Raw genomic sequence first — 24,519 nt, forward strand, 5'->3', positions numbered from 1 at the left:
ATTTAATTCTTCAGTTATGGTCATACAATGCAAACATAGCATTTATGATTTACTTATAATTATTTTTCCTGTTGGATTCGAATTCAGTTTCTTGGCCGGTTGTGCTTCAGTGTTATTTTAGTATTATTGATATACTATTACAGTTTTTATTAATATTTTGAATTAGCTTTTATTTTTATATTCTCAGTTTTTATTTAAATTTTGGTTTAAGTCCTTGTTGCTCTGTGCTTTTGTAATTTTCATTATTTCTGTTTAGCTTAATTTTTTTTTTTCGGTCTTTCTTACTTTTAGGAAATTAAGTACTGCTACTTAAACTTATTTTATTTAAATGATACATTCAGGCATCTAATACTTATATTTTACTTAATTTCAGCTTTATTTAAATTAATAGAAATTATTTTTAATAATTGACCTCATAAACATAATGATTCTCTCCCATAAAATAGTAGCAAATTTAGTACTTTCTAAAAGTGAGAGGTGAATGTTGCTACACCGCTGGCCATTACATTTCAGAATTTGTACTGTCTAATAAGTTTTAAAGTCCACTTTGGATTTCACACTCTTCTTTCATCTTTCGTTGCAGGACAGTTGTGCCTCAGTAAGATGTAGGATGATTAAATTTTGTTTAAGAATCTAGGCTGTGGTGGGTAAATATTAAAAAGGGATCATTCACAGTCTTCCTTCGGCATAACTTCGGCTGTTCTTACAACTCGTTATCAGCTACAGCTCTCTCTGAGGCTGGTTATATTTAGATGTGTTGGAGCCAAGGGGAAAAGGTATAGGAAAAGGCCTACTGGAAAAGTATGCACTGCGGGAAAAGACAGCAGTTGGGGGAAGCAAAGAAAGTGGCAGAGAGACCGGGGATAGGAGTGAGAGAGTGCAAGCGAGGCCTTTGTTAAACGTGTTTCTGCTTCTCTGCCTGTCATCGCTCAGCATGAAGGTGATGGAGATAGCCTGGCTGTCTCTGGCTTTATATGGAGAACAGTTTGAAGCGTGGTGGCAGTAAAAAGCAGAGCCCTATAGAGAGAGGGCAAAGTGAGATTGGAACATGTTCCCAAGCATATAAAATTGCAGGATCGTGTCCCGTTTGTACCCCCTCTTCACAGAGCGATAGCTCTTTCTCCACAACAAAAGTAATATTTTAACACCTCTGAGGTATCTTGGTGGCAGCGTGTGTGTGTGTGTGTGTGTGTGTGTGTGTGTGTGTGGCACTGCACAGACTGCTCTCTAGTTGGCCCATGCCCAGTTCGCCACCAGTGAGACATATTTCTTCTCAGCTGTTTTTAGACCTAGTGTTGTAATAGCTTTATCTAGCTTTTAGACACATGCTCACTGATTAGCCAAGGGTGAGAAGAGCATTCCGGTGTGAAAATACTATTTGCAGAAAGCCATGCACTCCTCTCTGGAATTAACTTGTTAGAGAGTAAAAATTGCTGCTGAACATATGTAAACATATTTGAGATAGACACAGCGACCTGTTATGCATTATGTGGTTGCATAACAGGGTTGTTAGTGTGATAATCATGCGGGAATCATTACGACTGCATGGGTATTCAGCTATAATCATTTTGTATAGGCTACATGGGCATTCATGTGTCAAATTCTTCTGTCAAATTTGCATCTGTAACTGCGTGTGTGTTTTCATAGTAATTGCACCATCTGCAGTGGGGCACATGTGGCCTGCCAATGATCCAATAGAAGCTGTAAGAATGAACTGAGATGTGTTACTGGCACATGTGACTCTCTCTCTCTCTCTCTCTCTTACATGGCAACATCAGCAGACTGCCGATGTGTTTCATAATACAGCAGAACAATTCTGTTTCTGCACTTAACATGTCATTACAGTGCATTGTGGGAAACTCAATTCTAATTTGGCATAATGAGGCATTTATGTATGCACAGGGGCGGACTGGCCATCTGGAGCACCGGGACTTTTCCCGGTGGGCCGCTGGCCAATGTGGGCCGGCCCGGTACACATATAAAAAATATATATATATATATAAAAAATGACGGAAATCATAATATTACATTTCTTTTCTACGCAAATGGATGAGGGAATCGATCGCGCGGCCGCGGACAACAAGGAGTGTGTTTCGTGCGCATGCATGTGAGTGTATTGCCCATGCCCTCCCTCCCTGTTAAATTTAATCTACTCCAGATTGCGTATCTTGAAACACGCCCTCTTTCACGTCCTGGAAACACACCAAGCCAACGCCGATGAACTAGCGCAGAATCAGATGAAAGCCGACTTTGTTGTCGCCTCGCATCGCCCCGTCGCCTGTGTCGCGGGAAAAAAGCTGCACTTGAACACACCGAGAGAACTACAGCCTACTGTTAGCTAGAATGCGCGTTCTGCGCCTGCGTGTAAATGAGACAACTGTCTATTTCTGCAGATATATTCGTCTATATTCGTCATTCAAAAAGAGAAACCGACGCAGCCGGCTGCAGATACACACCGTAAACAAAGCAATGCGTGCTTACCGTTCTGAATATCAATCCTGCTAAACACTTTCTTTATTCCCCTCCTCTCATGTTAATATTTAAATATTCGCCAAGGAACACTCAGGTAATATGACATAAATTAGAACAGCCTCTATCAATGCCGTTTTGACTTCTTTGCTCTCGGTTTTGCTATTATTCTCGTGCAGTGCACTGACTCGTTCACTAAGCTGAACAGCCAATCAGAGCTCCCTCTTTCACTGACATGAATCGGCCGAAAAAAAAGAGACACCCCTCGCTGCCATAGACATAATGTCTATGCTCGCTGCAGCCTGTAGCACGATGACGTAGCTGGATGGTCCAATACGTATTGGATGGAGGTGTGTTTTGCTGACGTCATATACGCATGCGCAGTGTCGATCTCTGGATTATAATTCGCATGCGCTGGTTTTAAGTGACATGTATGCTCAATATTGTACTGATATGATGTTCTAACCTGTGTAGTATAGTACTGCTAAATAGTAATTATTGATAAATAAGTAATTATTTATATAAATCGGATGCTTATCCGAGTTTCACACATAGGCTATGCAAAATAGTTAATTTTACAACATTTTAAATCACATGATTTTAAACCTTAATTTGATAGATTAATAGCATGTCCTCAGCACCGCAAGTTTTTTTTTTTTATTTTTTTTTTAAGCCATTTTATTTTATTCAGGTCACATTTGCTGTGGAGTGGAAGCTAAAATGAATCAAGTAGCCTAATTGTCTTTGTAATTTTAAAGGTACAATACAATAAAGTCTGTACACATTGTAAAATACCAGTACACATTCAAGGGAAAATGCAAAAATAATAACAGCATCAAGAAAATAAATCTTGTCAGATGTAAAAAAAAAAAGAAAAAAAAGTGCTTGATATTTTGCCCGGTAAGAGTTCCTTCTTTAATGGCTATAGCCTACTCATTTTTCCACAGTGATCTGTAGCCTACGGTTCCTCTTAATTTGCTGTTCAGTGTCTACAATACATATGGTAGGCTATAAGCTTGTTTTCGCCACAGAGTGAGAAATAAAAAAGGTAACTTTTTATCTACTCTGACTCTTTATCTCAGAATTGAAGTCGCAATTGCGTGTTATTAAGTCAGAATTATGAGATATAAACTCGCAATTGCGAGGCTACTTGAAATTCTAGCTTTATAATACGCAAATTGGAGATATAGGCTAAAGTCAGAAGTCGCAATTGTGTGTTATAAAGTCAGAATTGTGAGAGAACTATTCTGAGGTAAAATTTGACTTTATAACTCGCAATTGCGAATTTATATTCGCAATTGCGAATATAATTTTTGGCCCCAGTCCGCCCCTGTGTATGCAGCACTAAATGAAGAATCACAATGGCTACATTCACACAGCATAAGGCCCCGATCAGACAGAACGCGTTTTTTTTTTAGTAAGAGGCGTCGTAATGTTTAATCGTTTTCTATTGGTATTGAGCGTTTTGCTCGCTTTTTATGCGCCCCGAGCGCCTCGCGTTTTAGCCACCTGCTGCGTCTTGTGTTTTTGTTGGAGCGCTCTGAGCGCCTGAAGTTGAAAAAAAAATCAACTCAGCAGAAAAGTGCCCGACGTCATTCGCATTTTTTTTTCCAATTGACAATTTTTTTCAATTGTCCAATAGAATGAATGGACGCCATCCGTTGTTGTGACGGAAGTTTACAGTTGCTTGGAACGTCCTGAGACTGCAATGATGGAGGAGAAACTTGTGGTGTCTGTCGCAGGTTACACGGAGCTGTATGACATCACGAACCGCAACTACCACAATGTTAACAAAAAGCAGCAGGCCTGGTGGCAAGTTAGTGTGGCAATAGAGATGTTTACAGTTTACTTAATAGCAAACCAAAGATTCTAGAGCGCTCATGCTATAATCTTTGATTAGACTGACAGGACAGCTGATTCGGTGGTTGCTTAGCAACAGAAAAAACACACCACACTGCTCTTTTCTAAACTAAAAAAAATGAACCAAAAAAAAAAAAAAAGGCCTGTTTTTTAAATTGAAAAAACGTATTCTGTCTGATTCTAAGTCTCTAAGCCAGTTTTTGAGTGCGAAATACAGTTATGTTCACACACAATTTGGTTTTGAATGAGAGTGGCAACTGCATTCAAATCGACTCTCGGATTACATAATTTGTATCCCTATAGTTCAACCAAAAAATAAAAATGTATCATCATTTACTCACCCTCATGTTGTTACAACCTGTATGACATTTTTTTTTTTTTTTTTGGAACACAGAAGAAGATATTTTGAAGAACGTTGGTGACAGTTTTGGTAACCTTTGACTTCTATTTTTTTCAAAATATCAGACAGTCAGAAAGAAAGAAAGTCATACAGGTTTGGAAAGACAAACCAAACCTAAATTTAAAAATCATCCAAATGTTTTTTTTTTTTTTTTTTTTTTTTTTTTAGTGACCTATCCATTTAAATATTTCAAGATTCTTGTTCTGGCCATCTCTTTAAAAATTAGCACTATCAGAGCTATGAGGTTGATCATTGAAAACACAAAGGGAAAATGTTTATTTTGACACATAGCTTTGATTTTATAATGTATTATGTCACTTATTTATTTTTCAAATAAAGACAGGGGGTGATTCTTTCTTGAATAAAAGTTCAAAAGAACAGCATTCATTTGAAATAGATTTTTTCTTGTAAGTGTTTTCCATATGTTGTATACTGTAGACCTAGACACAGGGATCGTTAATTATTTAATTATAACGTCTTTGTGGTTAGGATGGTGGACAAGATTTTTTTAGGGGATGAAATTGTGCCTGTGTGTGTGTGTGTGTGTGTCTATTACTAATATTAAATAGTATTGTTTTGATTTTGTTTAATAAGAAGCCAGCATCTTTGACTTATGCCATTGTCACTATCTTTGCAGGCATTATTCACGACTGTAAGTATAAACAGGGCAATTTGAAATTAACATCTGTTGAAAAAATACGGCTTTCATTCCAAAACCGTGACACTGTCAATGTAGACAATCAGATTAAAGCTGTACAACTGATTTCTTGCTGTGCCAGTGAGAACCTCTAGTAGACATGCAAACCTTGAGAACTAACCTTGTTGCTTCTTGAGATTTTTCAGTCTATAACCCTGCAGAGAGTCCAGCAGAATTGCACTTTTGCTTTTATTAAACAAGGTATTAAAAACCCCTTCCTAAATCACCCCCTCAGTCGTTTAACAGACAGTAGCTTACACTAATAAACCCCTCTGCAGTGGCTCAATCTCCACGGAGCCTTTACCCTATTCACTTCTGTCTCTGTCAGGCTGTCTCCCGCCACTGCCTGGAAGGCTCCTACGGTTTACTGGAGGCCTGTGAGTAAAGTCTCCACAGCAGGGCAAGGACAGGCACAGCCCAGGGGAGGAAGGCCGATTGGACTAAAATGGCTTTATGAGGGACGAAGTGAAATAGAGAGATTAGGAGCGACAGGCAATGAGAAACAGAGGGCTTTTTGGGTCACATTTTAAGCAAAAGCAATATAACGCCACACTAATATTGGTGAGAATGTGCTTGAGTGTCTTTGGGCAAGTCATGCTGTCCTCAACTGCCGAAAGACAGAGATGTTTGTTGTTGTCTCGTGGTAGCTCTAATGACTGCTTTCTTTTACACAAAAACAGAGAGGAGAGGTGATGTAAGGTAACGGCAGGAGAGTTCAGTGGAGGACTGGTCCAGGTAAATGTGTTGAGACTTGAGAGTGGACAGGAGTGAGGTATCAGAGACTATTGAGTAGATTAAAGATAGCATGTCAACATAAGGAGATGAAGGGCTGAATCTACATGCAGAAGAGGCTGCCAAGGAAGTTAAGAGGAGAGTCGACATGGGAAATTGGGAATAGAACAGAGAAACTGTTTTGTGTGGCACGGAGGGGTGTGGAAAATAAATTGTAAAAGACATTGGAGCTGTGGTCTAACGATAGAGACATTGTTGAACTACAGAGAAGTAGTTCAGCCTGAATTGTGCCATGTAAAGACGGGCAGAACCAAATTAAAATATTCATACTTTTGTTACTAATGTTGCATTGAGATGATCATCCCATTTAAATATGGCTCTAACGTAGTTTTAAATGACTCCTTTTACTTTTTATTTAGCATGGAAAGTAATGGTATTTTAAGCTTAAATGTAAAAAAAAAAACGTATAATACCTAATAGTAGTACTATTAATGATAATTGTATTACTATTAACAAATAGTTGTAATGTAGACATTTACATAGCAGTCGGGATAATAATGGTAATAAGAAAGATATTTTTTTCTATTAATTGTACTAATTTTGCATGGTACATTGGCAGCTAATATGACACATAATAATGTTCCTGTAGACCCTCATGACTGTGTGTCAATGTAAAAAAAAAAATAATAATAATTTAAATGTCAGATAATTTGACCTTTTCATGATGAGGCAAGGATAGTTCAGGTTGTAAAATTTCCTCAACTCATAAAAACCTTAATGATATTTATGAATAAATCATTATATGAATATTTATGAATGAATGATATTTCATGATTTTTTCAGAAGTTTCTTGGGGGAACGTAAAATATTTTCTAGAGAACGCAGAATCGTTATTATTTCCTCCTATCTCATACTAATTTCCTTCACCACATACAGTACTATTAGGGGCTCTGTATTTCTCTACTCTATTGATCAATATATATATATATATATATATGTTTGTTTGTTTGTTAATCACACAAAGGACAGGATGGATGAGGAAGGAGGTTTAGGTTGAGAAACTGAGGTGACTTTTAAAGGAGTCTTCAAAGCGTGACACATGAAGCACATACAGTGCTGGTTAACATCTTCCCATTACAATCAGCTTAGAACACAAATAATAAGCAAACAAGCTCCTTCGAATGGACCTGATGCCCAAGGCGGGTGAGAGAGCTGATTTGTCTGTACCAAAAGAATAAAAACAAAACCTAATTATAGACAGATCAAGCCCCAGCTGATATTTCCCTTTTAACACATACACACCTCTAATGGCTTTTAGAAACGCAAACCTCTAGGATTTATATAAATGAACACAATCCTCTCAGGATGATGCAAGCCCTGTTGTAGTGATTATTCAGACATTTTGAATCACCGTGGCCCCGTGAGAGGGTCTGGCAACTCAGATAAGGAAGGCTGCCTTGAGACCCTTGTTGAAATTCCTCCATTTTGGAATTTTACCTTGTAGCACACTAATCTTTCCAACATTAAATAAGCTTACTGCATTTTTTTTTTTTAAATAAAATGATTGTTGATATGGAATTTAAGTCCTTTTTCTTTAGTCATTGCTCATAAACATTTAGCTTTTACAATAGCTTTTGTCTTTAGAACCTTTAAAGAACACAGACTGAAATGTTCAGCCTCTAGTTTGCCCTTATAAAGTTTGGATGTCTATGCTTAGCTTCTCTCGTAAAAGGTCATTGTTGTCATATTAATTTGTAAAGCCAATATTATAATGGGCTCTGAAGTATTATTTTGATCACATTCAACAAGAGAGTTTTTTTCTTTCTTAATTATTTTAAAATTCATTTTTTCCTGTGATGGCAAAGCTGAATTTTCAGTCTTTATGTACTCCAGTCTTCAGTGTCACATGAACCTTCAGAAATCATTCTAAAATGCTGATTTGATGCTCACATAACAGTTCTTCTTATTATTATTATTAATGTTGAAAACAGTTGTCGCTTAATATTTTTTGTGCACAATTTCTTTTTTTTTACACAATTCTTTTAAGAAAAGAAAGTTCGAAAGAACTGTATTTAGAAAAAAAATGTAACAATGTAGCTGTTCCTGCCACTTTAAACTGAATTTCCACTTTTATTTGAATTGTGTCATTGCTGAATAAAAGTATTAATTTGTTTTAAAAAAATATTTTATACAGTAGTGTAGTTAAACTACTTTTAATTATGAATTTGAAAGTCTTAAGTTTAGAGGTTTATGGGTCTTGTAAATGGGTGAATGGATAGAGGAATAGATGAATAGAATGCCATTTTCTGTGTTGAATGTCTTTGAATGCAATTCAGTAAATTCCAAATCACAATGCAGTTATTGGAAGCTTTCTGTGTTGCACTAGCCTGGATGCCAGCCGAACTTAGCCCCACCCACAACATTTGAGGATGGGAAGTTCGGTCTGGACTTGATCCGTTGAGAAGCAAGTATGCCCGAACCAAAGCTGTTCGGACCAATCAAATTGTCAGGGCGGGCTTTATATGATGATGGACAGCTGATCAACAGTAACGTAACCATCCACGTCACCAAAGAGCGCATGGTTTGAATTCGTTTACAACAAAGGTGGCTGCCGCTGGAGAATTGACATGTGTAGATTCAGCCATTGCGCCTGTTATAGAAGATGTAGACATCGCATTCATTTTAAAAGAGGAACATACCGCGATCAAGGCATTTGTCGATCAGAAAGATGTTTTTGCCGTCCTTCCTACGGGATTCAGTCTATCCAATTGAGTGCAGAGGCATTTTTTCCCCTGGTTCAGTTGAAACACGCCCCATAATCACAGCCCAATAGAGCAGTATCAGACTCATATTCTGACTAGAATCTGAGTAGGATGACGTCAGGCTAGTGTTGCACTGCTAATTCGATTCAAATTACTCTTGGATTGCAAGTGAACCAGTTCTTACATTCTGAGTTTTGTCCAGTCCTGCAATAACTACATCAGAAACTCAATCAAACAAATGTGTGTTGTTGTTTACAGACCTGCAGACATCAGTAAACATTCCTCCTCCTCAGATATGTGCAGTCTGTCATCATCATATCTCCACATAGAAATAGGGAGCTCAGTTTGACCTCAGAGTGGACCTTCTTCAAGAACCAGATGTACTGGAGAGATCTGGCCTTATTTTTCCCCATAACTCCAGATGGCCTGGTCCCTTTGAGAGGAGGAGACCTCACTGTGTTGATTGGTTAATCCTATAAAAACTGTCTAAAGTGCTGTGGATGGCAGCTTGTCGCTCTGGGATGCAGTGCGCTGGGGCACAAGAGGGCAAAGGGTTAATATGAATCTGGCTGCTGCCTCTCTGACTGGTGCAAGCCTCGTGTTCAGTCACGCTTACCCTGTTTTGAGCTGCTGTGCCGGGGGAGAATGCGGAACTCTTTGCCCTGCATACGTTCGGATGCTAATGTGTTGTTTGCTTGTTTTTGTTTTGAGCTGCGGTGCAGCAGTGCCACGGGATGGAGGATGTAATTGCAGAGGACATTAAATCTTGAAATTACAATCGTATCGAGAGTGTTCACAAAAAATAACTAGGGAGAAAGATAATGAGGCAGAACAGGAAAAGTCATGTAAACATGCAACGACATGACCTTGACATGAACAATTTAGGGACATTAAATTGTTTTGTTTGTGTCAGTTCTTGGGGCAAGTGCACTGGAACCGGTGACAAGGTTAAAGAGGGCTTTCACCTGCAAGCTACATGCAGCCAGTTAAAAATTGGTTTTCTTTGTCCGATTCTCCATCCATTGACCACTTTGTTTGTTTGAGTGGTCAAATATATGGTTGTGTGGTGTAAAAAGCAATACATTTGCTAACGTTCAAAGGTTTTGGGTCAGAAAATCGTGGGATCATAGGCAGTGATTATTTATTTATTTATTTATTTGAAAGTCATTAATACTTATATTCAGCAAGGATGCATTAAATCAATCAAATGTGACAGTACAGACATTTACATATTTACAAACAAAGCCAAATAAATTATTTACTTTTGAAATGTCTATACATCAACAAATCCTGAAAAGAAAAAAAGCGTATATCTTGGTTTTCACAAAAACAAAAAACAAACAAAAAAACAGGCACTAAAGGTATAATTTTCAGGATAGGAAGCAAATGATGGATGTAAGTTTCTATCCAATAAGAGCAAACAGTTGCCTGCCAAAAAAAAAAAAGCACATACTATTGTATCATTATGAAGTCATGTTGTTCTTTTTTCTTTCTGAGACTCAACACGAAAAAAAGAGTGTGTTGGCACCAGCCCAGAGGACCACGTTCCTGGGATTGGTGTGGGATTCGGTCAGGATGCGGGCACAATTGTCTCCTGCACGGATCGAGTCCATCCTGGCCACGGTGACCAGGATAAAGCTAGGCCAGGCCATCACTGTCAAACATTTTCAGAGAGTGTTAGGGCTCATGGCAGCAGCATCCAACATTATTCCATTCGGTCTCCTGCACATGAGGCCCCTGCAGTGGTGGCTAAAAACCAAGGGGTTTTCCCCGAGGGGAAACCCATTTCGCATGATCAGGGTTACGCGCAGGTGCCTTCGTTCCCTATCTATGTGGAAGAAAACTTGGTCTCTGTCCCAAGGTCCCGTGCTGGGAGCGTCATGTCGCCAGAAAGCCGTTTCGACAGACGCCTCCCTCACGGGCTGGGGCGCGGTCATTGACGGCCGCTTTATGAGAGGTCTATGGCAGGACCATCATTCCTCCTGGCACATAAACTGCTTGGAAATGTTGGCGGTGTTCCAAACTCTGAGGAGCTTCCTGCCGGACCTCAAGGTTCATCACATCCTCGTGAGGATGGACAATATGTCGGTGGTGGCCTATATAAACCATCAGGGGGGTCTGAGGTCTCGCCCTCTAAGCAGACTGGCGCTTCAGATTCTCTTGTGGTCTCAAGGGAAATTGTTGTCTCTCAGAGCAACATACATCCCGGGGGCTCAAAATCAGGGAGTAGACATCCTGTCGAGGCAGGGGCTGAGGCCCGGGGAATGGAGACTCCATATCGAGGTGGTGGAGTCAATATGTCAGAGGTTCGGCCCAGTGGAAGTGGATCTATTCGCGTCTCGAGAGACGACTCACTGTCCACTGTCCGCTGGGGTTGGATGCCATGGTACAGACGTGGCCGAAGCTGCGTCTGTATGCATTTCCCCCGATCGCTCTGCTCAAGGGAGTTCTAGAGAGGGTCCGTCGAGACGGGATCAGTCTATTGTTGATAGCCCCGTTGTGGCCGGTCCAAGTATGGTTCTAAGACATAATATCACTCCTGGACTATGGAAAATGTGGGTCTGGTCCCTGAGGGGGCACAGTACAGAGAGGCCGGCCTGTCAGCAGGAGTAGTAGAGACCATACTTAGCTCTAGAGCTCCCTCCACGAGGAAATTGTACGGCCTAAAATGGAATGTTTTCACCGTATGGTGTAGAGAGCGTGAGGTGGAACCAGTTAACTGCCCAGTGGCTTCAGTGCTGGAGTTCCTCCAAGATCGCCTCTCGGCTAGTGTTACCCCGTCCACACTCAAGGTGTACATGGCTGCCATTGCAGCTTTCCATGCTCCTCTGGGTGATGGGCCTCTGGGGAGGCAGCAGTTGGTCGTACGTTTCCGCCCCCCTTCGAACCTCTGGAGTCGGCTGAGGCCAAGAACCTGTCCCTTAAGGTGGCCTTTTTGTTAGCCATTACTTCTCTGAGGAGGGTAGGAGATCTCCAGGCGCTCTCTATTTCCAATGGGTGCCTGGAGTTTGCTCCAGGCGACATCAAGGCCATCTTACATCCTAGGCCGGGCTATTTGCTTAACCCTCTGGGGCCTAAGGTGTTTTTGGGGTCCTTGAGATGTTTTGACATGCCCTGACATTTGTCCTTTTTTCAGTTGCTTATAAACATATTAATGGCACAGGTGAAATTACACTCTATTTAGCACAAACAGGGCTACCATAATATGTGAGCAACATGTATGTACATGTTTGTATTTTTGAGAGAATAGTGTTTATGCATGGTTATTGAGAAAAAAAACTAAAAATGTAAGTTTCTAAAATAAGCCACAATACACATATTAAATATGTGTCCACAAGACTTTTGACTAATGGATCTTGTCGCCTAGAGTTTTTGCTTCAAAATGATCTTAAAATCATCCTGCCTAATCATTCACATAAAACAATAGATTGTTTTGAATTGTGAAAAAAAAATTTTTGTTTGGAAAGGCAATATGCGAATGGGCGTGAACGGCCCAACCCCTCATGAATAATTAGGTGGTTATCACCTGAGAAGACAAAGACCCGCATAATGAGCCTTTCATTCAGGTGTGTCACACAAGAAAGAATGCAAGGACAATATATATATATATACACACACACACACACACACACACACACACACACACACACACACACACACACACACAGACACACACATATATATATATAATCAAAATATAAATTAATATAAATAAAGTCAAAAGCACATTTTTAGTCATACCTGGAAACAAATCCTGTTCAAATAGGTTATATGGGCCATTCTATAGAATTGGTTCAAAGTTAGAGTTGGAAACATCTTGAAAAGAAAATTGTCTTTTTCCATAAATCTCTTATAAAGTATTATTTTTTAAAGTAGGCCAATACATTTTATCATACGTATTTCAAAGTTAAGGATTCATTATTTTGATATAGCCTAGCTTGCATTGGAACAAACACTATAACAGTTGATTAGTTTATTTTGGACAAAACATACCTATATATTTAACATATGAGCAGAAACTGTCTAACAAAAGCTTATTTGATGTCTATTTTAGAGTAAAAACTTTATAATCTATCCAAAACTAGTCAACGAAATGTTGTCATTACAGACACTATTCTATATCGCGATTAGAACAAATCTCAGTAATGGTAAAATGGTAAATGGACTGCATTTATATAGCGCTTTCACAGAACCAATGGCCACCAAAGCGCTTTACATTGCCTCACATTCACCCAGACGGCGGTGTCTGCCATGCAAGGTGCCATCCAGCTCGTCGGGAGCAGCTGGGGTTAGGTGTCTTGCTCATGGACACCTTGACACTTGGTCAGGTGGAACCGGGGATTGAACCAGCAACCTTCTGGTTTGTAGACAACCTACATGAACCACTGAGCCACTGCCACCCCAGTAGGCTATAGCAATATAGTTTGGATGTGTTCATGTAAAAATAACATGTACTAATGTAGGAGCGAGAGTGAATTAACACACAGACAACTTACTACATCAGCTGAATCCGTCGAAATGAAACTACCAGCACTTCTGAGGTAACTTTTCCAGGATTATTACGATTGTATTATTCCTCACAGCGCAGCAAGACGAGGTAAAGTACAAGATTCTTATTAAACTGGATGTTTTATCCAGCTGATGTGGGCGTTTTCATGGCTTGCCTCAACATTTGCGTTTGCATTTGCGTTTTTGCGTCAATGGGCATGGTCACATTAACACGTAATACGCTATAATTAGCTTAAAGGAAAAAGACTGACATCTCTCTCTTTTCATACAGATCACATAAACTGAGAATATTTTTTATATATATATAAATTACTTAATTTAAAAGAAGAGAATTTCAGCTTCAAAAAGAAAAATCTTTCGTGCCTGTGTGACAAGTAGTTACTTAGTTACAGTTCATTTTCGGACGCGTTTCAGAATGAACTTCACTGACAGAGAGAAGGCAAAATTCGCATCAAGTTTATTTTTCTTTATTTGACAAAAAGCAGAACACTTTGTTTTTATTGTGAATATCCACAAAAAAATAGACTCTTAACAGGATCTAATGATGTACAACACTTATATGTAAGATCAAAATCAAAAGAGTAATTTGAGTCTCTTTTGCACTGATAAGGAAAAAAGTGAGCTCGTCGCGCCGGCATGATAGCCGACCCCAGAGGGTTAAAGTGCCATCCAATGTGGCACGGCTATACGGTTCTACTTTTCATCCACCACCTCACGCGACGGCGCATGACGAGAGACTTCATCTGGTCTGCCCTGTCAGAGCGCTTAAATTATATATTCAGAGGTCCTCTTCAGGGCGGAAGTCAGACCAGTTGCTGGTGTGTTTCCGCCCAAGAAGGGGCTTCCCGCTTTCAAACAGACCGTTAGCAACTGGATCGTCCAAGTTATATCTAAGGTGCGCAATTTGCCTTCACCTTTGGCCGTGAGGGCTCACTCTACCAGAGGCATGGCGTCCTCTAGAGCCCTCCACTCAGGGGCCCCGATCCACGAAGTCTGCGATGCAGAGGGTTGGGCCACCCCTCACACATTTATTAGGTTCTACAGCCTGGACATTCCATCGACAACTAAGTGTGCCTGTGCGCAGCTTCACACTGAGACAGGCAAGGCTCGTTGTGGTATAGTGGGTACTCGTTCCCCCAAAGTGTCGTTCGACGCAGTTCGAGTTCCCTGAGAAAGGGAACCAGAACTGCGTCCCTCCGCCATGCCTTCCCCTGCCTGGGAGCGCTTGCTTCATCACAGAAGCTATCTCTCTTGTGTGCCGGCGTCCTTTTGTAGCTTCCGCTTATGCCGCCACACGTTACGTCATCACGCAACACCAATCAGGATTGGCTTAGTGCAGGGGTCGGCAACCCAAAATGTTGAAAGAGCCATATTGGACCCCCCAAAAAAAAAAAAAAATCTGTCTGGAGCCGCAAAAAAATTAAAAGCTTTATATAAGCCTTATAATGAAATCAACACATGCTGTAAGTGTTATATTAGCTTTATTAGTATCAAAATGATAAGTAGGCTACAACTTAGAGCTTAGATCGGGCCCAAAAAATCAAGCCCGGCCCGGCCCGACACATTAAACGTAATTATGAGCCTGAGCCCGATTTTAACCCGACCATTTTTTAATGCGTGGGTCGTTATAACTGACGTTCTCAACTTTCTTTCTCCCGCCCGCAACATTTATGTTTTGTCCCGCTCCCGCCCGCAAATACACTTTTTTCTGTACCTCCAAATACTTTCAAGTTGGCCTACGTGTCGCCACCATACATCCTCCTGATAAATTATTTGTTATTAAAACATTAAAACACAAACCACTGTTAATTTAACATAAAAGCAAGCAGTTTACTGCGTGCATGGTTTGCCATGACTGAATGCACGCAAAGTGCGCTCTCTTAATAATTCCTAAAAAGCTGACAGTTCATCGCGGTCTCACACATCTCTGTTATTATCAATGAAGCTGACTGCACAATGAATCTTTCATAATATCCACACTTTGTTCGTTATAATTAAAGGATTTGCCAGCATACAGAATTCAGCACTGAACAAAAACGTCAGTTTTGAGCGGTGAGGGGAGTCTATCTTAAATGCTTCTGATTGGCCATTGCGTTCAAGAAATCAACACATATGTCTGTGATTGGCTATATCGCTCAACGCTGCAAACACGTTATGAATAGAAATTCTGGCCTGTAAATCGTTTCTATTTTGTTTTAGTAGAGTGAGTGCATTACCGCACGCGCCCGCACTCGCACTCGGCCATCAAATCTAGTCCCGCGCCGCACTCTATTGCGTTGGGAGTGCTCAGCTATCTTTCTCTTTTTCCCCTTGGGATCCATGGCCCATGACACACCCGCCGGTTTGTTTGTTTGTTTGTCAGCCACCGGTCTAGCATCACGCCGATCTGACAGACACGTGTGTCACAGTCTATGACGTAAATTCTTCGTTGACAGAAATGTTTAAATTAAATATTTATTATGCACATTTTTACAACGTTGAAAAACTTTAAGAATATTTGTCATGTTTTTCCTCCTACAGAAATTATATTAAAACAAAAAACATTTTTTCCATTTTCAAATTTTTGAAAAAGCTCCAGGGAGCCACTAGGGCGGCGCTCAAGAGCCGCATGCGGCTCTAGAGCCGCGGGTTGCCGACCTATGGCTTAGTGTCATTCATACTTCAGAGGCTTCCCCCAAAGTGTCGTTCGACGCAGTTCTCGTTCCCTTTCTCAGGGAACAAGTGTTACATACGTAACCCGAGACGTTTGTCAAACAAATATTTTATCCTTTATCTTTACACAAAGTAGTAAGAATGACAGACAATCTGCATTAATGGACAGTTTTAGGCAATAGTGGCCCACAGCTGCTTAGCAGAAGGATTTTTGTAAGACAGTAATAACGTGAGTTAGCCAGTTAGATGGAAACTTTGCAGAACGTTTACATTCACAGCTATATTACACACTGCATGAAAGGGAAAATTCGAAAGACCATAATGGGGCACTTTGCCAGCAAAGATTCTCGAATGGAGCTCCAAAATAAAGTATTTGCTCTGCATCACATGATAGCAGCTGACTTGTGAATCATTACATAGATGCCACCCCAATCCCCCCGGAGGGGATCTATGTCATCTATGCAGTGCACTCAAAGATACTCATTATGACTACACTAACCTCTAGCAGTAGAGGTAAGTTAGCAGATTCAGTGAAAGTGCCAAATTTATATTTATGCTATGCATACTTTGTGAAGCCTATGTAAAGTGTCTTACTATACAGCATTGATTCGGATGTTATAAAACTTACAGATAAATAGAACATGAAAGAGACTGAGGGAACAGGTGATAGGATGTCAGCTTACTGAGAAAGGACCAGAAACAGGAAATCAAAATGCAAAACCCATTTAAATGCATCAGATCATCATTGTCATGTTTCTTGTCACATTTGTATCACGCATGATACTGTCATTACCCACAACCCCAATATCAACACATGGGTTTGATAGCTTGAACTTATCCAAACATCTGCACTAGTATGCAGAAAATGTATAGTGCATGAACAGCAACAGCAGCATGGGCTAGAAACAATCTGACTGAAAGAAAATGCCTTTGTGTCATGGTGATGATGAAAATGTAACTGCCTTGGCAATGCTGTTGCTTTGCTCAGCAAGGCTGTAATGTAAATACTTAATCTTTTCTAACTTTGCTCTAGCCGAAAGAAGGCCTGATCTTTATTCTCATGGGTTTTGAGTAGACATTATTAATGTTAGGGTTAATAATTAAATACTGTCTTATATATTCATTTATTTAAAAAAAGAGATGCAATTCATACATACAATGACTTGAATAAACATTGTCTATGATGAACATGTTCTGTACGATTTATAATGGTCCTTTACTATTGTTGTTTGTCAGACATGATCCCCCGATGTAAGCCATGTCACACTGTGGGATCTCAGTTCTCTTTAATGTCAGGCTGTTCAACAGTCAAGATTCATTCAAACGGATGCACGTAAGAAGACTCGTCCTGAGTATTACATCATCAGTCCATGACACCTTCGGTGATGGTGAGCTGCATTTACATGCGGGATTGAAATGATGGCTTGCAAACAAATACAGTCAGCATTAATTTTGATCATGGTTTATCCTGAAAAAAAAAATATGAAAAAACGAGGACAATGTATGTGGAGCAAGTGGTTCATTGTTGTCACGAATTGTTATCAGGTTCTGCGCTTGTATTGGTTTTTGATTTGATGGTTGTCGTAGGAGAAGTCTTCTGAAATTGCCGGAAACTGCCATTTATAGTTTTATCGCATTAATCGGTTAACATGTCAAACTAATAAAAACATGTACAAACTACAGATTTCGGCTTAGGATCAGAGGAATTGTTACGACTCCTCCAGTCTAATCTAAGGGCAAGAGGAGTAACATTAAAGAAAACTTAGCAAAACCGTGGAAATGATAGTGTGTGTCAAGAAACGATGAGCGAAACCAAACTGCCAATGAAAATAATGATATTTATTATACAAAAAGAAAAATATAATGAACAGCGAATGAATCATAAAGTAAAATAAGAACAATAAGGAAGCCAACAGCTCCCTACAATGTAAACAATTATATAAACAAAAACAACAAGAATAAATAAAATCAAAGAAAATAAGCAACAAGTTACCCTTAAGGAAAAGGGGACTATGGTGACGCCAAAATAATGAAAGAAACAAAAAGAAAACAATTCTAACTAAATTCAACCCTCTTACCTAGCTAAAGAAAAGGAAAGAAAAGAATTGTTTCTTCAGCGCCGAGCGCCGTGTTCTTCCCTACTCTAGCTCACAAAAACAAAACATACAAAAAGGTGGCGTTCACCTCTTACCTGATGTTTCTATACAAAGGTTAGTCTACATGTTTGTACAATGGAAGTCGTACGACATCTTACCTATCCCCCAGTCCTTGGAGCAACGGGTAACAAAAGAGCACCAGCTCTACACAAGTCGAAATCAAAACGTCATCCCAAAGTAATCAAACAAAGTAACAAAACAAACTTAAGAAACACAACTAACGTAAACAAATTAACAAAGCAAACGAGTCCCAAACGAAAACAAAAACAAATCACAATGGCACCAAAAGAACCGGAAACCAGAACGGGACTTTCGTCAGTCTGTTTCCAGCGTCTTTTTAAACTGGTAGTGAGGACGTCTCAGACAGCGGATAGGTCCACGTCACATCCCTTGACGATGATTGACAGTTTCCTGGACCAATCAGCAAGCGGAGAAGGATGACCTAAGAAACTGATAGCTAGAGAGAGAGAGAGAGAGAGAGAGAGCGAGAGAGCGAGAGAGCGAGAGAGAGCACGCAAGCAAAACAAAAAAGGAAATCTCTACGAACGTAACAGGAATATTTTAGAATTCACAGAATTTGTCTGACAGTCAAATCGTGCCAAAATAGTTGTGTGCACCCTGATTAGGATGTATTTTGAAGTGTTTTTTTTTTTGTTTTTTTTTTACATAAAGTCCATAAATGCCAGTGTGATATAACTGTCCTATGGAAGCTTGTTTCCGCCACTGAATAAAAAAAATAATAATAATAATAATTGCGACTTTTTATCTCACAATTGCGAGATATGAAGTCAGAATTGTGAGAAATAAAGTCGCAATTGCGAGATATAAAGTCGCAATTATGAGAAATAAAGTCGCAATTGCGAGATATAAAGTCGCAATTATGAGAAATAAAGTCGCAATTGCGAGAAAAAAAGACAGAATTGCGACTTTTTATCTCACAATTCAGACTTTTTTTCTCACAATTGCGAGTTTACATCTCGCAATTCTGACTTTATAACACATAATTGCGAGTTTATATCTCGAAATTCTGACATCTTTTCTCAGAATTGTGAGATATAAACTCGCAATTGCGAGTTATCAGGCCAATTCTAAGGGGGAAAAAAGACTAATTTTCCCCCCCTCAGAATAGTTTATATCTCACAATTCTGACTTTACAACACGCAATTTCGACTTTATATCACGCAATTCTGACTTTATATCTCGCAATTCTGACTTTATATCAATCAATTCTGACTTTATATCTCGCAATTCTGACTTTATAACACGCAATTGCGACTTTATATCATGCAATTCTGACTTTATAACCCGCAATTGCGACTTTTTATCAATCAATTCTGACTTTATATCTCGCAATTCTGACTTTATAACACGCAATTGCGATTTTATATCACGCAATTCTGACTTTATATCTCGCAATTGTGAGAAATAAAGACAGAATTGCGAGATGTAAACTCGCAATTGTGAGAAAAAAAGTCAGAATTGTGAGATAAAAAGTCGCAATTACCTTTTTTATTTTTCATTCTGTGGCGGAAACAAGCTTCCATACTGTCCTCTTTCATAATGAAGAAAAATAAATAAATTAGTTTGGCAGCATATTTTATTATTTTGTAAAATAAATTTTTCAAAAATATATAAAAAATTACAATTTTAATATTTGAAAATATTTTGTATAAAAAATCTAAGCCATATAGTATGGCCAATAAAATTGTGTGATTGAACCAAAAATGTAAAACAGGAAATTACATCATAGTGAGGTCCTCTGCAGACTCTTGAAATACTGTGTTATTTTACCTTTTTATGAGAAGTCAAGTTTAGTTTAGGATGTCATGTTAAGCTGTCATGTGGTAAGTAATTAATAAATTATATTTATATATAAAAATTCATGTTTTTAATATTGTTTCAAAGTAGTGATAAGGATATACACTCACATATTAAATGTGTAAAGAAAATATGTTGTTATTTATTACTTGATGGCTAACTGATGGTTACAACACTTGACATTGGTCACTTATCGTTGTCAGAATTGGTTATTCTCTCTTTCTTGTGAAAATACCTGCAATAATGTTAATTTTGCAAGTACACAGCTTGCCAGCCAAACAAGCAGTCCTAATAGCTGCTAAAGTGTGCCAAGTGTTAAATTAGTGCCAAGTGTTAAATAAACTGCATTTGTCTAGTTATGTGAAAAAAGATCCTCTTTGTTTTCCCAGAGAATGAGGGACAATAGCAACAGTGTAATGTAGTGCCAAATGTACTGTTGCACAATATTGCACATTTTCCCTTCCTATGAAAGCAAAAGTTTAGTTTGATAACCATGATATTCACAATGCAACACCCCCTCCCCCCCCCCCCCCTCCTCTCCCCCTCCTCTCCTTCCTAAAAACCCTGCAACTTCTCACTTCATTTACTTTTGAATGAGGACCAGGCTGTGTTAAGAGCTGTATCTCTCCACAGGATATCTTCTGTAGCTTCAGATGCCTACCACTTTTACATCAAAGGTTATTCCCTTTATCCAATACAGACACTTAAGCCTCTGTCAGAGGACATTACTTAAATGCTCTTATCAAGACATCCTCACAGTTGTACAGTACTGTAGTTGTTATGGAAATGAAGGTAGAGGGAACTGTGATGGGCTCAGCAGCACTATGGTCATTTGATCACACCATGCACTGAAAACATGCAATGTTGTGAGTGAGGGGAATTACTGGAACAATGTGACTTGATGAAATATGATTATTCACTTTGAATTAGGTGATATTACCATGAATTGTTCTAGCTGTACATATAAGGTTGTGACACTCCAAGGAGGCACTTATTATATTGTGTTGCTTAGTGAAATATATAGCTATTTCGGCGCATTAAGAATGTACTCTGAAGCAGATTTTTAAGAATTGGGAAATTACAGTGGCAGATTTTCATTTTGTCTCGATTTAAATTCTCCATTAGCCTATTGGCCTGATATGCATAAAGCAGATTAACATGGATTATGCTATTAGATGTATTGAGATATAAAGGGAGTGTTAATATGCAAAAATGCTGCTTAAACCAAATAGAAATGTTAAAAAAAAATGTCACAAGTAAAGCTGCTTCTTGATTTGCCGAAAGACGTGCATTTTTCACGATTCAAATTAGTTCTTGAGGTTAAAGGTTCCAAAGATACTGCTGTTTTCACTCTAATTAGAATGATTGTCATGACTGTCCCCTTTGACATCACTTACCTTATCAACATAATCATCATTTAGATCCCCTTCTTCCGATTCATTTCCTGTCTAACACTTATGGCTAATTTTAAATTATGCATACTGTTTTGATGTGGTGGTCTGATTAGGATTCCTGAAAAATGTTTTAAATATGCTGTTAACAGACATATAAAGGAACGTTAATGGCTTGACACTAATTACTGGATGATCCCTGCTGAGAATGATTTTAATTACATGAGCTTGTATCCGATGAAGGCCTTCACTATAAGTCAATATTCAGAATGTCAACATGAGCGGTGCATATAATAAGCTCCTCCAAATATACAAAATTTACAATGTGAAATGCAATGTGTTTAAATGACAGTTTAGAGATTACAGAGGGGGTCTGGAGTTTTAAGTTACTGAATAGAGAAACCCCGAAAAGTTTCCCTCTGAATTTAGTGCTGTTGTGTGGATTTTCCTGATCTTCTGCACAGCTGTTTCTTGATGTTGCTTATTTTGCAAGTGACAGATCAAAGGCTTTAGAAATTCTTAAATATGCATATTCACCGTATTAGTACACATCTAAAAGTGTAAACTACTCTAAATTAATCTTGATAGAGTATTTTATATCAGACTTTGATCAAAGACCATACTGTTAGATGAGCACTTGTTACTGTCTGTAATTGTACGTATGAGTTGATTTTTTGCCACAGCTGTTCTCCTGATAATGTTTAGAAGACACTAAGGAAATCCTGTAACAGCATGCCTTTCCCTATTTTGGCTTCATCCAAATGATACACATGATCACAATTTCATCCACCATGCTGTGATGAAAGACAAGAGATCTAATTTACAAGCAATGAGATTTTTTTTCTTGCAGGGACAATGCTTAGGGTCCCACCATGGCTCAGTTTGGCGTAGTGTTTAGTTAATCCATCTGCTGACTGTTTTTTAGGCCAAGGGCACTTTGTGGATCCTTCAGAATGAATGCTTGAATTACATTTGATACCAAGCTGTTCACTGAAGCAGGTATCTGCCCGAGGAGCTGAAACTGAGACCTGTCAGAGCAGATGTCGTCCTTCCATTGCAAATCTTAGATAAAGAAGGAAGGAAAACAGAATCTAGTGGAACGTAGAGCTTTCTAGCAACTCAAGCTGAAAGAGAGCAAAGTCTAAACCCTCCACGTCACAAATCCTTTACTCTCTTACTAGATTTTATAACATATGATGTCTGAACACTTAAAAAAGGAATTGATGCCATCAACGAGTTTTCTTCATGTGTCACGATGTATTTATATTTAAAGATCATTCATGTCTTGTGCTGTGCATACAGAGAAGCGTTTTAGGCAGTAGGAACTGACGCTTTGACATTTAACAGCTTCCATCTTAAAACTGATGCCATGTCTATGGATGTTTTGGGATCTTCAGAAAATGGGCACAGCATTTGAAAAACAAACACAAGTTAATTTACATCTTTTCTAAGGAAAAGGATTTTTTTTTAAGATTAAAGCTGGTTAAAGATTAAAGGGTCTCATTCACTGAGCATTTGTGCGTGGAATCTGCATACGAACGTTTTCATGTACAAACCATGATTCACCAATATCTTTTGTACTAAAATGTATTCTAAATTCATGCAAAAATGTAGGAACAACTGAAACTACATGTATGCAAATCACATGGTCTTATAATCAAGTTACATTTTTTTTTTAGATTTTTCATTTTTGATATATTATATCATACACAGGGAAATAATAATAAAATACTTTATATATAGAAAGACGGTGCACTACCATTACTTATGAATGGGAGAAAGTGCTACGCGTAATATGTCCTGCCTTCTAAAAAAAAGAAGCCAATCACTGTTAGTTCTTCTAAGCTCTGGTTGCTATAAAAGCAGTCGGTGTTCTCTTATTCAGTCAATCTATCTGAATCCAGCATGTTGAATGGTTTATTGGGGTGTTGGTTACGTTGATTAATAACCATTACTGGATGTAAATGTAAGCCACCTCATTTAAATTAGATTTCATAATGATTATATTTGTTATTTCAACCATTTTATAAAGTATGTTCATTTTTAAAAGAAATAACTCAATGTACAGTATTTGAGTTGAGCAGTTTTTCTTACGCAGCATGAATCTGCTGTTGCAGTTACTTCGCTTGCACACTGCATATACACGCAATATGAAACAGGTCTTATATAAGTGCACAAGAGAGAAGGAATATATACTCTATCTAATTAACAAGATGACATGTAAATTAATGTGCATATAGCTGTAGATTCCCCCTAATGCTTTAATAGAAAGGATGATTTGCATATTTGCCAATGAATTTTACAGTAAACAACTGTAAAGACTTTGATGTGGAATCATGTTCGTCATTTGTAGGATTATTAATCAGTTTTTTTTTTATCATGTCATCTATTCTGTGATCACTGACTTTGTGAATTCTAATTAATAATGAGCACAGATAAAATTGAAAGGACGACCAAAGGAAAATGATGTTCTTTGTAATAAGATCACAAAGACAAAGTCCCATACTCTAAGAAGAGTCATTTTAGACCTTGAGAGCATATGTGAAATGTTTTATTTGCCCTTAAATTTCTAAAAATGTAGCCTTTCATCCGTATTGTATTCATAGTAGTTACTGTAGCTCTCTAAACTGCAATTAGTCTGTTTCATTTGACTGAGCAAAATAAACGGGAGAAAACAGTTGTGTTGTCATGACAACAATGATTTATTTGTATGTATTCTCACTGAATAAAAGCATAATGCTCTTCATCCATGATTGTCAGGGTGCATTATGGAAGAAAACAATTTGTTTGATAATTTTTTTTTTTTTACAATGACTATAATGCACATACTCAATCCAGCTCTAACAGTAAAAAATAATCTTTCATTTAAAATTTCAACTGCCACATTTTAAACATGTTAGATGCTTGGATTTGGATCCATGGTGTTCCTCTTATTTTCATATCAGTGCTTACATTTAGTGTTAATACAACCTAGTTAATTTTAATTAGTTGTTCAGCATCCACGGTCATAGTGATGTGAAAAATGAGGCAAGTAGCAACAACACTGTCATTAAAGTGCCGAATGATGCTGCCG

At 38.5% G+C, this 24,519-nt stretch overlaps 1 protein-coding gene across 2 annotated transcripts in view; it reads left to right on the forward strand.

Annotated features, from left to right (window-relative positions):
• The window catches only part of nlgn4xa (neuroligin 4 X-linked a), a 156,787-nt gene that overhangs the window by 52,652 nt on the left and 79,616 nt on the right, over positions 1-24,519 (forward strand). The window lies entirely within an intron of this gene.

This window comes from Rhinichthys klamathensis, unplaced genomic scaffold (assembly GCF_029890125.1).
Source record: "Rhinichthys klamathensis goyatoka isolate OS25496 unplaced genomic scaffold, OSU_Roscu_1.1 h1tg000111l_1, whole genome shotgun sequence".
NCBI lineage: Eukaryota > Metazoa > Chordata > Actinopteri > Cypriniformes > Leuciscidae > Rhinichthys > Rhinichthys klamathensis.